The 12,784-nt window shown below is 34.8% G+C and overlaps 1 long non-coding RNA gene across 1 annotated transcript; it reads right to left on the bottom strand.

Moving 5' to 3' along the window:
• Nucleotides 1–411: 411 nt before the first annotated feature.
• Nucleotides 412–3,691, bottom strand: LOC127148403 (uncharacterized). Its single transcript, XR_007819375.1, has 5 exons — nucleotides 3,094–3,691; nucleotides 2,705–2,819; nucleotides 2,181–2,278; nucleotides 1,700–1,794; nucleotides 412–555 (listed from the first exon to the last, which is right to left on the bottom strand). It is a non-coding gene; the product is annotated as an uncharacterized LOC127148403 (long non-coding RNA).
• Nucleotides 3,692–12,784: the final 9,093 nt, after the last annotated feature.

Below are 12,784 nucleotides of genomic sequence, written 5' to 3'. Positions count from 1 at the left end.
CAAACAATATCCAAATAAAAACCATTTATATAAAATAACAAAGCTCTTTGAAGCACTAAAATTGTAGACAATGATGAAAATTTCTTAAGATTTTATATCCACACCCGAATCTATATAACTCTCTTCAGTCTACCCCATCCATCAGGCTTTCCTAAATCTATTCAATCTAATATTAGAATTATTCCATAGATGCAATCATATACAATCCTTTTCCCAAATTAAAAAAAAAACATTTTATGTGGCAACCTATGAACTCTTGTAATTGATTAGCTCATAATATTGCCCGCCAAATGAATAATCAACATTTTTTTACATAACATTATTATGAAAACCAATATCAATCTATAAAGAAATAAGCAACATCAACTCAATAAGTTGAAAAGTAAAGCAATCATATTTGTATACCTTGGGTGTGGAGAACCCTTGATTGGCTTTTGGCTATTTTTCCTCCATAAATAATCATCATATCTTCTAGCTTGTTACTAATCGTGGGCACCTTAATCGACCGCTTCACTCTATGCTTCATTGTAGTGTTATTAAAGGCCTTCCCCTTTCCTACCATTGCATTTCATAACAAAAATATCAACACAAAATACACAATCAACAACCAACAATCCATTTGAAGCATCATTTAATCTTTAGAACACAAGAACACTGTGTAACCAAGAATTTACTTGCCACTTATGCATTCATAAAGTGTGTTCAAACTAGAAAGCCCTTTCTCATTGGATTAATAGGAAGTAGGGTATGACTGTTCTAAATAGGGAGAGAAAAACAGATAAAGGAGAAATTTTAGTAAAAATTTGCCAAGGGAAAATGAGCAGGTGTAGCCATTTGAGGGTAAATCCTGAACTGCTGAGCTATCCAGTTTATAAGTGAAATAGAGTAGAAACAGAAGTAAGAATCAACAAACAAACCTGTCAATCAAGCAGCCATTACATGCTACAAAAACTATATAGTCATAGAAACTAAACATACTGCATACATACTTAAATTAATCAACATAGCACCATACTTGATAAATCATCAAGAACATTAAAAGTTCGACCTGTAAGAGATTTAATAATTTTGATAACCCACTTAATAAGAATATATTTAACCTTTTTATCACTCCCACCACCTGCAAGTAATTTTCCATCAGATGAGAAGTAGCAACATTCGACCTTTTTTGTACTTGAAGGAATTACACAAATTTCCTTTAGAGTGGAATAGCTAATTTACTTGCAAAAAAGCATTAATACTTACAAAGAAAAAACACCTCACGTTTAAAAGGAATAATACTTACCTAATGTTTGGCTCATAGTTTTCATGAAGGTTTTTTTTTAATTTTTTCAAAAGTAAAGCATAAAAGAGAGTTTTCCGAACTATGGAAAAGCTTGTGATTGAACTTTCAAGCATTTAGCAACAAATGTTTTCCAATTTAGAGATTTGTGTAAAGAACCCATATGAAATCCATATTCATTCGCCAAATAAAGTCACAAATTAGCCAACATCACTCAATCTCCATCTACCTACTAATTCAGCTGAAACAATTATCTACTAATTAAATGGTGAAGAGATTTTGGCATCTAACCCTTAAATCGAGGAACCCAATTTTGTATCTATTAATTAAACTATGGTAGAATTTCTACAATCTAAGCAATCTTCTTTTAATCACCAAATACGTAGAATTTCATTAAAATTAAGCCCAACTAATTACCTCTTGTTGAGATCTCAGGTACTATCACTTGTACGAAATTTGGAGCTTGATTTCAAATGGGTTCTTTAAACTTTGAAGTGAGTGGTCTATATTTCCTATAAACATAACAAAAGCCAAATTACAGAGAATATGAGGAGGTGATTGTTGAAGGTGAAAAGGAAATTAAACCATCATCAACCTTTGAGAATGAGTCTATAAAAAAACTTTAACAACCATCAATTTCATCTCCACTTTTTAAATCTGTACTGGAAGCTAACATATGATTCATCAGTTACAAAGAACAAGACAAAATTTGATAAAAAAAAAAAGGTGACAATCGTATCTCATTATATGTAAGCTCATAATCCAACAATGAATTTTGATTCTAAAAAATGGATGGAAGACAATACGGATTATATATTCATGAAGATGAAGATGATATGCAAATAAGAAGCATCTTCAAAAGCCAAAAAACTGAACTCTATTCTAAGATAGCAAGTACCTAATCATATTCCAAAGCCAAAAACTACTCTAATCTTGTGGAATATAAGATCCCACCAGCCCCTTTCCATGTTCACCACCACAGTTCCGTTCCCATATCTAATTCAAACCAAAAGATGAACAATGATTAGAAAACACCAACTTCACAGTGGTAATTAAACAAATATCAATATTAGCACAATGATTAGTTTTCTTTCTTTTTCATTTTCCATTTCATGAAAAAGTTACCAGTAACAGCAACCCATGAAGATAAAGTTAAGGAAACAAAATTTCACGCCTAACTTCAGACAAAAAAAAATTAAAAAAAAAAATAAAGAAGACATAAAGGAAAATATAGATGCTAATGTCAAATACTAATAGCTCTTAAACTAATTCATCGTGCTTAGCGTTGTCTAAAATTTCAACAATGACTTACAGTAGAATCCAGCAAAGTATGCCCTTCAAAAGTGGAGATGAACTCAGTGACTATTAGTTGTAAAGCTTCATCGCATCCAAAAGATTAAAATATCTTCAAGGTGCTCTAACCTTTTATAACTTAAGTTTGATATTTGTAATAATTGATATATGTCTTTGTCTTCCACGTTGTAGTATGCTAGAGGAGTCATTTCTTCAAGGTGCTTTAACTTCTATCTGCATCATTCTAAAATAAACAAAAACACACCGATCAAAATCAAAACAAGTAATAAAACTTCAACAAGAAATTGAACTACAAATTCATTAGTTCTATTTGAAAGTGGTTGAACCTCATCAAGTCAAATATTATTTGTTTCTTCAGTAAATTTTTTCTTAATAGGGATATTTTTGATTGATTCTGATAGACCACAAAACAAAATTCAAGTTCAATTAGGGATATTCTATTAAAAGTAATATCATGAGAAAATGAAAACAAAAATAAATAACATTATAAGCCCTACCACTTTCTTCTTCACATCAGAATAACATTAGGATGCTGCCAACATTGAGATCGACATACTTCACTACTGTTAAATCGAACAAATGTGAGCGAAAATAGATCAATTACAAAGTCTTTGGAAGAAATACCATCTCTAATCAGAATATCTTCAGCTGGAAATCGTTCAAGGTATTCAATGGACAAACTGCCAACATTGAATTCAAGGGCGACTTCAGAATCGTTCAAGGCGTTCAATGAGCGGTGCTTTGAATGCAGATCTGGCCACGAGCTTTAACCAGATCCAAGATTACGAGATAGACACGGCTAAGCACGGTGATGGCGATGGTTGGGACGGACCTTCTAGTGGCAAGCACAAAAGCAGTGGTGGGTTCGATGACTACTGAGCATGGGTGGGTCTACGGTGGTGGCGAGCACAACGACGATGGATTTCTTCTAGTGGTGGTTCAACGACGACAAGGTTGGGCACGTGGTGGTTCGACGACAACAACGCTGGGCACGAGGGATCACAGTGTTGGGTTCAACGACGACTGAGCACGGGTTGGCTTGATGGATTTCTTGCAGCTGTTGTTCAAAGTAGTGTTAGGGATCGAAGGCGTAAGATGAAGATTGAGAAGAGTAGGATAGAAATTGAGAAAGAGAGGGATTGTAAAATCATATGGCTTGGAGAGAAAAGAGTAAAGTAAGAGAGAGAAACCATTAATATTTTACAAAATTAAAAAAAGAAAATAAAATAAAAAATGAACTTTAATGTTGCTTTTAAAAAAGAAGGATGTCTAATGTCAGTTTTAAACCGACATTAAAGAGGGAGCTTTAATGTCGGTTTAAAACTGACATTAAACATCCGCTTTTTGAAAAGCGACATTAAAGCTCATTTTTCATTTTTTCTACATGACATTAAAGCCCAAATTTCTTCTAGTGTACATCTTCTTCCTTAAGTCTCACCAATCCACCATTGAACATTTGGTTTAAGGTCCAACCTATAAACGATCTCCCTCTCGAGTCAATGAGAGGATGGGATCCCTTGTTCAAGACTTAGATTTAGTCCTTATGGAAACAACCTATCTACTAACCCTAAAGCGGGTATGAGTGAATTTCGTCTTGCACCCTATGTCCTTGACCATCCACCCGATCTTACCCCTAAAATGGGAGCCTTATTAAGCCAGCACCGTTGACCTGCCCTCACGTATGCAGATCTAAGGATAATATTGTTTAAACAGAAGTTTACAGTTAGCTCAAAAATCGAAGACACTGAGACCGAAGACACCAAGACCGACCTCCCCTTATTGGGACCAAAACCAGAACTACTTAAGTTTGGCCCATTTACTATTCTAGGAATGCATTTTAGGTAGTTTTTTAAACCGGCCAAATGTTCGCCACTTTTTGGAAGCATTGGCCATCTTTTCGAACGTTTTGGGTTGAACCTTAGTCCTCACTCCAACGACCACGCTTCATGACCTATACTTTGGAAAAATGTGTAAGGAAACATGCCATGAATGTAAACCGAAGACTTCAAAGTTTCAATCCCTAAGCTAGAAAGGCTTATGACCAAGACAAAACAAAGAAACCATGGAAGGACCACTTTTGACCCTAAAATAAAATCGGAGTCTGGGATTCGTCATTCACCTTATTTTGGGACTGAAAACAAAATTTCTTAAACATGGTCTATTTTCTTTGTAGAGAATGCATTTTAGATAGGTTTTTACATCGGTCGAATGTTCGTCGCTGTTTGGAAGCATTTTCCATCTTTTTAAACGTTTTAGATTACACTATAGTCCTCCCAACAACGACCTTGCTTCCCAACATATACTGTGGGTAAATATAAAAGGAACCATGCCAGGAATGTAGATTGAAGACTTTGGAGTTTTAATCCCTAAGCGAGAAAGGCTTATGACTAAAAGAAAACAAAGAAACCGTTGAACTATCACTTTTCACCCCAAAGTAAAAATTGAGTCCGGGGTATCGTTGTTCCCCTTCTATTGGGACCAAAACAAGAACTCCTTAAACTTGGCATATATTCTATTCTAGGAATGCATTTTAGGTAGTTAATTACACCGACCAAATGTTCGCCACTATTTAGAAGCATTGGCAATAGTTTCAAACATTTTGGGTTGAACCTTAGTCCTCAATCTAACGATCTCGTTTCCCGACCTATACTTTGAGAAAATATGTAAGGGACCATGCCATAAATGTAAACATAAAAACTGAGTCTAGGGCATCGTCGTTCGCCTTTCATTGGGACTGAAACTAGAAATCCTTAAACTTGGTGCATTTCATATGCTTGGAATGAATTTTAGGCAGGTTTTGACAGTGGCCAAATGTTCAGCACTGTTTTGAAGCATTGACCATCCTTTCGAACGTTTTAGGTTGCACCTTAGTCCTCCTTTCAACAACCTCGCTTCTCGACCAATACTTTGGAAAAATGTGTAAGGGACCATGCTAGTAATGTAGACTGATGGCTTCAAAGTTTGAATTCCTAAGCTAACAAGACGTTTGACTAAGACAAAATAAAGAAACCGTTGAACGACCACTTTTGAGTCCAAAATAAAAACCAAGCTGGGGCATCGTCATTCTCCTTTTATCGGGACCAAAACTAGAACTCTTTAAACTTGGCTCATTTGCTATACTAGGAATCCATTTTAGGTAGTTAATGACATTGGCCAAATGTTCGCCACTGTTTGGAAGGATTGGTCATCTTTTCAAATGTTTTGGGTTGCACCTTAGTCCTCCCTCCAACGACCTTGCTTCCTGACCTATACTTTGAAAAAATATGTAAGGGACCATGCCAGTAATGTAGACTAAAGAATTTGAATTTGAATTCCTAAGCTAGAAACGCTTATGACCAAGACAACACAAAGAAATAGTTGAAAGACCACTTTTGACCCAAAAATAAAAACCATGTTTAGGGCTTCGTCGTTCTTCTTTTTTTGGCACACAAAAATAAAATTTCTTAAACGTGGTCCATTTTCTTTGTTCAGAATTCATTTTCGATAGTTTTTTACACCGACTAAATGTTTGCCACTGTTTAAAGGTATTAGCCATCTTTTCGAATGATTTGAGTTGCACCTTAATCCTCCCTCAAACGACCTCGCTTCCAGACCTATACTTTGGAAAAATATGGGAGAGAGAATGCCATGAATGTAGACACTGAAGACTTCAGTGATTGAATCCATAAGCTATAAAGGCTTATGACCAAGACAAAACAAAGAAATCGTTGAACGACCACTTTTGACCATAAAATAAAAAACTAAGTCCAGGGCATCGTCGTTCGCCTTTTATTGGGACTGAAACCATCACTCCTTAAGCTTGGCCCATTTTCCATGCTAGTGTTGGGGCAATTATTGATCCATTTATTTGAACACTATTCTCAATCTATAATATTAAGGTTAAATGACGGATATCCTTCCGCTTGGTTGCGCGTCTCTCCCAACGCAATGAAAATCACCTAAAACAGAGTCCGAACGAAAAAGAATGGGCAAAATGAAAATTAGGGTCAAATTGGTAAATATTCAAAAAGTAGCAAAATTAAATTCTACAAATTCATTCATCTGCCCACCACTCTACTTGTGCCTGGTCGCGCATGCCTCTCCCACCCTCTGAGTTTGATCCGTAGAAGCTGCAAATTACAAATGGCCTGAGGTCTCAAGTTCGAATCTACCTATTTTTTCCTAATTTTTTTAAAGGTATTGTAATTAAATGCAGGAATGGAAAGATTTAAACCCAGAACCTCTTGTTCATAGGTACATACTGACGGAAAAAAACACTAGATACATGTAGTAGCGGAATTTAAAGGATCATGTTTTACTCTATATGCATCTAAACGATTTAGAAGTTAACATGCATCTACTATGCGATAGACTTAAACAAAAAGTGTGGAAGGTAAACGATGTTCTAACCTTTGTAGTTCTGAACTTCTTCTTTAATCCAACGCTTCTTTGCCTGAATATCATGAATAAGGACAACCACCAAGCTGACCTACTATGCTCAGGACCAAGAACGGAGTTATGTGGGACTCGGTTATGCGAAGTGAATTTTAGAGAGAGATGGGGAGTGAATCGTTTAAGTGTTTTTTTTAGAGAAAACATCATCCTTTTCTCATTCGGTAATAAGAAGTTTTATATGAAATTTACATACAAATTGCATGTAAATTATTTCATATCTTATCAATACCTAATCAATTCATTAACTCTTTAATGAAATTAGTGGCATCAAATTCATAATAATCTGCCACATTTCCCATTAACCATTAATTAATAAAGTAATTAGTCAAAGGGGCATTTTGGTCATTTGACCAACTTAAGTCAAAGTCAAAGTCAAACTTTGACTTTTCTTAGTCAAAAGTCAACTTTTTGACTTTTTACTAATTTTTTCCTATTGACTAATTCTAATCTCCCGAGTATGAATCTGTATTCATTTTTCTAAAATTCAAATCATATTTGAATATAAATCCGGTCAAAGTTCAAAGTTAAAAGTCAACATGTTGACTTTTACAATTTTGACAGTTTCTAAACTTTTCAAGCTTTTAAATATGAATCTATATTTATTTAAATCATATTTAAACACAAAGCTTAAAGTTTATATCTACCGACTTATATCTAATATATTTCTCGGTTTCTCTCTCTTTTCCTAATTCGAACAATTCAAATTACTTCAACATACTTGTTCTTAGTTGAATCCATATGAGCTAGTAGGGGAACCTAGTGGACATATAGATCATGGGATCCAACGATTCGAGATTAACTGGCTAAACTCTTCTTAGACCAAAGTTAATCAACATTCGTTAACTAAAGAGTCATTCCACTAAAGACTTTTAGTTGCACTCCCCTCACTATAGATATATTTTTGTCTACCTGATATAACCATGATGAGTAAGTTGATCATTCACAGGTTGTTCGTAATCTCGACTGGGTTAAAAATACCGTTTTACCCCTAAGACTACATCTTGTTCCTAAAGACCCACTAATCCACTATTGAACAATTGGTTTAAGGTCTAACCTATAAATCAGAATCCTTCTCGGGCCAATGAGAAGGTGGGACCCCTTGTTCAAGACTTGGATTCAGTCCTTAAGAGAACAACCTATCTACTATCCTAGAAGTGGGTATAAGTGAATTCCATCTTGCACCCTATGTCCCGAGCTATCCACTCAGTCTTATCCCTGAAATGGGAGGCTTATTGGGCCAGTGATGTTGAGCTGCCCTCACCTATGCAGATCTAAGGATACTACCAAATGAACAGAAGTTCATAGTTAGCTCAGGATTAAGTTTACGGTTTACGGTGTTATAACTAAAAGTGACTATTTTGTGGTTCCAGTCTTATGCAAACCATTTACATAGGAGACCCTCACTCCCATGTCTCTACTTGAACGATTCAGGATTACATCGTTTGTACTAACTACGGAGCAGGTTGCATCCATAGTGTTTAACCAGAATAAGACGTCCAACCTTATTCATACACTATAGACCATTTGGGCTATTAACTTAAACTTAATCCATGTTTATGTCTTTACATAAAGTTCAGGTATATTTGACAAACTCATTAAAATAGCCTCGGGACTTTAATTTATTGGTTTTAAGATTATATCATTCAATAATAAATTATATTATCAAATAACAAAATACGAGTTTTAGGACACAAATTCTAACAACTGCAACATACAACAAAACTCTAAAAGTGTTCAAATTTGCAACCGGAGAAAAAGTCTCAAAATAGTAAATCTCATAGGTCTGAGTGAACCGTTTTGCAACTAGCCTAGCCTTATATGTATCAATTGTACCATATGCTCTATACTTGAGTTAAACACTCATTTGCATCCAACAGTCTTGTGTCCCTTAGGGAGTGTGCAGAGACCCCAGGTTTTGTTCTTTCCAAAGGCTCTAATTTCTTCTAATAACAACAACTTTCCACTTCAAAAACTCTAAGGCAAGGTGGAAACTCTTCGATATTGTGATAGAGTCACGTCTGACAGTAAAAGCTTTAAACTGTGGTAAGAGATTCTCGTATGACACATAATTAAATATGGAGTGTTTTATACAAAACCTAGTAGTTTTCCTTTAGTATAATAAGAATATCAAGAGATGAATCATACTTACTAGTATTTTCATAATGGTTTGACTTAGTTTCATTTGCAGTATGCTCAACAACAACCTCGTTCTCATCAATCATGTCCTCTTTGTCTATAATGACCCCATCAATACTCCCTTACTAACCCATATCTTCCAAAACAATTGTCTAAAACCTGTCATTCTCACCTACCTTACTGTCGGTATGTGAGTCAGTTGAATTCTCCTCAGACTTGTCATTCTCACTCATTTTGTTATTACTATTTGAGTTAATGAAATCGGTCATATCTTGATCTCTTATTGGTCCAGAATCCTTGATTGGAGCTGTCTGAACAACATGAGACTCAACTCCCTTTCTAAGATGCCTTCTATAGTAGACTTTTCAACGAATTTGATTTATGGGTAGAACCGTACTGTGAAGGCTAGAGTCAAGTAAGGTAACAACAGTAGGACAAATAGACTCTAAGGGAAGCATATAGTTAGACTCTTCACTCACACTTTACCTCTAAAGTAGGCCAACGAGAAAGAAAGGACAATCTCCAATAAAGGTAACATCCATGGTAACAAAGTACTTCCATGAATATGGATGGAAGCATTTATAGCCTTGTTGGTGTAGAGGATACCCAACAAATATGCAAGTCTGAGCCCTATGGGTGAATTTAATTTGGTTAAGACCATGGCTATAGACATAGGCAGTGCATTGGAACACTTGAAAGGAAACATTAGGGATGAGACTGGTGGAGGGATAAGGTTCTTTGAGATAATCTAACAGTGTCTAGAAGTGAACGACACGCATGCGGTGATTAGATGAGTGGTAGTGAGAATGGCATCACTCCAGAGATAGGAAGAAAGATAAGTGGATAACATAAGCGAATAAGTAACTTCTAAAAGGTGATGATTTTTTCATTTGACAACCTCATATTGTTGAGGGTGTAAGTACAAGAACTTTGTTGAATAATTCCTTTAGAGGATAAGAACTCATTAAGAAAGTAGTTTTGAAACTCACAACAACTATCACTCCGCAGGATTGCAATCTTTTTATTGAATTACATTTCTTTGGTATGATGGAAGTCCCAAAATGTGGAAGTAACTTCGGATTTGTCGGAGATCAGAAAAATCCAAGTAAGACGAGTATGGTCATCAAAAAAGGTCACAAACCATCATTTCCCAAAGAAGTTAGTGACCTTGGAGGATCCCCAAACATCACTATGGACAAGAGTTAAAGGTCGAGTTGGCTTATAGGGTTACAAGGGAAATGAGACTTACTGTTGTTTAGCTTGTATGCACACATCACAAGATAAGAAAGAAACATCAACTATAGAAAAGAGATGAGGAAATAGATATTTCATATATTTAAAGTCGGGATGGCCTAAACGAAAATGCCACAACATAAGATCTTTTTCAGAAGTGGTAAAGTAGAAAGATAACAGACTCGTTCTAGAAATGCTACTAAAGGTGGCATCATCATCAAACAAGTAAAGTGTTGGAATTATGTCCTAAAACTAATAGTTTATAGTTTAAATTATATTCTATTCAATAAAGTGGTTATTGAGGACTTATTAGTGAAAATAGAATATTATAAATTTTAATCCAATAAACTAAGGTCCTGAGGCTATCTAGTGTAAACTTTAACTTTATGTAGAGACATAAATGTGGATCAAGTTCTAGTATATAACCCAAACGGTATATACTGTATGAATAAGGTTGGACACCTTATTCTAGGGATGGATGCGACCCACTTTATAGTTAGTTTAAACGATCTGATCCTGAATGGTTCATATAGAGACCTGAAAGAGGGGGCATTCTATGTAAAGAGTTTACATAAAGACTGTAACCATGAAATAGTCACTTTTAAGTTATAACACCGTTGACTATATAAAGCTTATTATTTCAATTATTGATGACCTGCGTAAGTTAATCTTATCCCTGAGCTAACTATGAACTTCTGTTCACAAAGAATTATCCTTAGATCTGCATAGGTAAGAGCAGCTCAACAGCGTTGGCCCAATAAACCTCTCATTTCAGGGGTAAGACCGGGTGGATGGCTAGGGACATAGGGTGCAAGATGGAATTTACTCCTACCTGCTTTAGGGTTAATAGATAAGTTGTTCCCTTAAAAATTGAATTCAAGTCTTAAACAAGGGGCCTCACCCTCTCATTGGCCTAGAGGGATTCGTTTTACTGGTTGGACCTTAGACCAATTGTTCAATAGTGGATCAGTGGGCCTTAAGGAGCAAGATGTAATCTTAGGGGTAAAACGATTTTTGACCCAGCAGAGGTTACGAACAACCTGTGATGGATTAACTTATTTATCATGTTTATATCAGATGGACAGAAATATATCTATAGTAAGGGGAGTGCAACTACAGGACTTTAATATTCGTTAGTTAACGAATGTTAATTAGCTCGGTCTAAGAAGGTTTAGTTAGTTAATCTCAAATTGTTGGAGCCCATGATCTATAAGTTTATTAGGTTCCCTTATCTAGCTCATATGGAATTAACTTAGAACAATATGTTGGAATAATTCGAATTGTTTTACTAGATAAAGAGAGAAACCAACAAATATATATGATATAGTTGTTGGTTATCAATTTGATATAGAACTTTATTTTTAAATATGATCTAAATATTAAAAATATGAATACAAATTCATATTCAGAAGCTCAGAATTGATGGGAATGGTCAAAATTGTAAAATGTAAAAATGTTGACTTTTAACTTTGAAAAGTTAAACTTTGAACCGTTTTATATTCAAATGTGATTTGAATTTTGAAAAACTGAATGCGGCTTCATGCTTAGGAGGTCAGAATTATTCAAGATGGACAAAATGGTAAAAAGTCAAAATGTTGACTTTAGACTTTAAAATCTCAAAGTTTGATTTTGATTTAAATGGTGAAATGACCAAATTGCCCTAAATCCAACATTTTGTTGGATAATCCCACTAACACTTAATGGGATAAGTAACTACATAAGATGTAAACACGTAGCCCACTAAGTTCCACTAATAGTTAATGGAATGTTAGATGTTGAGTTTTTATAAACTTACATGCTAAAATTGCATATAATTAGGTTATAAATAAGTTCTTTTTCAATCGTTGAAAAACTTTTAAAATTTTTGTAAATTTTATAATTTACAAAATTTTACCAATTTCCTAATTTTCTCTCTTTCTCAACCCTAATTTTCCATCTCCAATTTCCATCACTCTCTCAATTTCCTTCACCTAATCGGATCCTACAACTCGATTTTAAGTCCAGTGATTAGCGGATAAACTCTAGTGGTGGTCTCTAGTTTGAGTTCGTAAGGAAATTACAAGGAACGGAAAGCTACAAAGGTAAGTTTTCATTTAACCTTAATTTTTTTTAATTAGGGTAGATTTGCATGTTAATCTCTAAAATGTTTCAATGCATATAGAGTAATTTTTTTTATCTGTAATTCTGTTGTGTACGTATTGTATTCTATCATAAAGACCACTATTGTGCCAAGTTGTGTCAATCATCCTCCTCGAGCTCAGGTCCTAAAAAGAAACAGAATCAGGTAAGTATGTTGCTTTACAGTCTAAATCACGAGTAATCTTGCTAATCGACAGAAGATTATATAAAATTTATGGCACATGCAACACATTGTTTAATGAGAAT

Source organism: Cucumis melo, chromosome 3, assembly GCF_025177605.1.
Source record: "Cucumis melo cultivar AY chromosome 3, USDA_Cmelo_AY_1.0, whole genome shotgun sequence".
NCBI lineage: Eukaryota > Viridiplantae > Streptophyta > Magnoliopsida > Cucurbitales > Cucurbitaceae > Cucumis > Cucumis melo.
This window is presented reverse-complemented; position numbering and strand designations above follow the sequence as displayed.